General features: G+C 46.9%; 1 non-coding gene across 1 annotated transcript; it reads left to right on the top strand.

Annotated features, from left to right (window-relative positions):
- Positions 1-1,513: 1,513 nt before the first annotated feature.
- On the top strand, positions 1,514-1,585 carry Trnat-cgu (transfer RNA threonine (anticodon CGU)). The gene has a single exon. It is a non-coding gene; the product is annotated as a tRNA-Thr (tRNA).
- The last annotated feature ends 1,149 nt before the right edge of the window (positions 1,586-2,734 follow it).

Here is a 2,734-nt window from a genome sequence, read left to right as displayed (position 1 = left end):
CACAAAGATGGCACGAACGAGGCGACAGGAGGTGAGCCCTGTAGCCTCGGCGTCTAGAATCGAGACCGAACGACTGGAACAAGAACTGCGATGTTGCATTCGTTGCGCTAACACGGCTAACCACTTACGAGACGAGGCTTACGAGGCCAACAAGGCTAAAAAAGCATGGAGGAAGAAAAAAAAACAACAAGAACGAAACAGCCGGAACCGTAAAAAGCTGATTCTCATGCAGTGGATTTCACAAGAAGTTCCATTTCTGGTTCCGTTTACACAATGATGCGGAAATCTTAGTTCAGATTACCGAGAGTTTTTTTACGTTATCTGAATACAAAACCAACCAAATTTCAGGCAACTGTTCCGTTTGAGCGATTTCCGTTTATCGAGATTCCACTGTATATATATATATATATATATATATATATATATATATATATATAGTAACGTAGTGGCAGAGAAGATGAGACGAACCATGAAGAAGGTGAACAGTGTTTGCATGATCAGACAGCCAGCGCAGAGTCCGCCAGCACTGTGTTCGTCGTCGTCGGTCGTCACTGGTCTTTTGTGATGGCGCTGTGGGGTATTGCCCACGTACATGTCCCGAAACATTACCCCCCCCCCCCCCCCCCCCCCCCCGTCGAAGGCGACCGCACTGGTCGAAGCCGTGGCGCGGTGAGGATGGCGATACAGATGACCAATGCGGGAGAACACATGCCAGGAAGCGTGTGCACCCTGCTTCGTCGTCGTCGCAGATGATTGCGAGACGCTACAAGCCGCTGTCGTCTTCCTCGTCTTTGATGTCGTAACATAACCTTGTCCTCGAAGGCGACTGTTCCGGTCGAGGCCGCAGTAGCATGATGAGCTTGGTGAAGATGAACTATGTGATAAGAGTATACAGTGGGGCTCTTCGATTTACAGTCTCGGACTCACCGCGGATAGTCCGCGGGTAGTCCGAGGATTCCCCGAAGCCATAGGGATACATGGGAAAATCGAATGCCGGACTGCTTCTCGGGGAGTCCGCGGTGAGTCCGAGACTGTAAATCGAAGAGCCCCAGTGAATAAGCTCTTGCCAGCACGGATGTAAGTGATGGGTTTGATGAGCAATGTCCCGCAGCAGCGACGTTCGCAAAGCAACGACGAACCGGTGAGATTCTAACCACGTCGGACCACAGGGCTGGGGACATGTCGTCGTCGTCTGGTTACATGTCGTCGGGTCTTGGCGGCTCTGGATCGGCTCGTCACGGGCTGGCGGCACGGGGCGTGGGGGGGTACGTCTTCGAGTGCTTGTAGCGGCGGGGCTGGGGCTGACCGACGTGGTTCGCGCACCCTCGATGATTCCGCCGACGCTGATGAGGTGCGAAGCTAGGGCCAGGGCGGGGATGGACCCGCACACTCCACCAAATGTAACGTGGTGGCAGAGCAGATGAGCCGAACCATGAAGAAGGTCAACAAAGAAGGTAAACAGACAACAAATTCCTTAATATAAATACCCCAGAAAGTGGAGAGGAAAACAGCCCCGCTGGTAGCGTAGTGGTCATCGCACCAGACGCGTATTCTGGGAACGTGGGTTCGGATCCCACCCGGCGGGCATTTTTTCTCTTCTTTCTTTCTTTCTTCCAAAAACTCTTTATCTGTTTCAATGATCTACCGCATCCTCCCCCTTTGCTTTTCTTGGCATTCTTGGCTGCCAATCCTTATTTCTGTATTACTGTATTATTTCAACGAGCCCCTCATTTCCCATTCTGATTCGCTATATATATATATATATATATATATATATATATATATATATATATATATATATATATATATATATAGCGGGAGAGAGATTGGCACAATGAAGAAATTAATATTAATTGCTGATAGACCTGCCATCATTGAAAAGAGGTATACTCCATCAAACTAACCTCCAAAATAAATAGTGTATTGGTTCTTCCATGCTAGTCATTCATGTTTTCAATGTCCCCATGGCTCCTCGTGAAGTTATTTTGCCAAGTGTATGTGGATATACATACGCACACGCAAGTCGATCTCACTGAGTAAATAATCAAGAACGATATAGCTAGGCCCAGAGACCTCAAATTCGCATAGTGCAATCCTACCCTGACGTGCAGACTCGACGTCCTTATTCGACGGGGGACGGCGCTCCAATTGCTGGGTCACCTGCAATCAAGGTGTGCCCGGGGTCAAAGAGCAGCCGTAACTTGTTTTAATGCGTGACCTTCTTTGGCGAGTATGCCCCCACAGCCCCGTCGTGTACGGCCTTGAATTTGCACAAATTTGCATAGCTGACGGAGTTATGTCATTTAATTGTGGTAATAGCGTAAATGGTGACAACGGGAGGAAGGGAATTAAAAAGAAAAAAAAATAGAAAAATAGAAAAAAAACTACAAAAACAATAAAAACGAAATAACGAAATCAAAAATATGTACCTTATACACCGCGCTCTGGAAACGGATGCAAAAATTAAAAAAAAAAACGCCATGAAAAGACAAACGGAAACCCGAATAAAAAATTAGTGAACACGGGCCAACCGTGTCACCGTCCCTGCATTTGCACAAAAATGGTGTAGCTAACACATTTAATCGTTGTAATCGCGTACGTGTGCATCACTGGATTAAAGAAACAACGAAAAACGAAAAAAATAATAAAATAGCCCGGAGTATTGGTCTTATCGTAGCCAAATCTGTCAACAAAAACTCGCAATGAAGACAAGCAGCGTAAGAATGTTTACACA

The sequence above is a fragment of the Haemaphysalis longicornis genome, unplaced genomic scaffold (genome assembly GCF_048455015.1).
Source record: "Haemaphysalis longicornis isolate Haplotype H1 unplaced genomic scaffold, Haemaphysalis longicornis Haplotype H1 scaffold_7, whole genome shotgun sequence".
Lineage (NCBI taxonomy): Eukaryota > Metazoa > Arthropoda > Arachnida > Ixodida > Ixodidae > Haemaphysalis > Haemaphysalis longicornis.
Note: the sequence above shows the minus strand (reverse complement) of the source record. Positions and strands in the feature narration are given on the sequence as shown.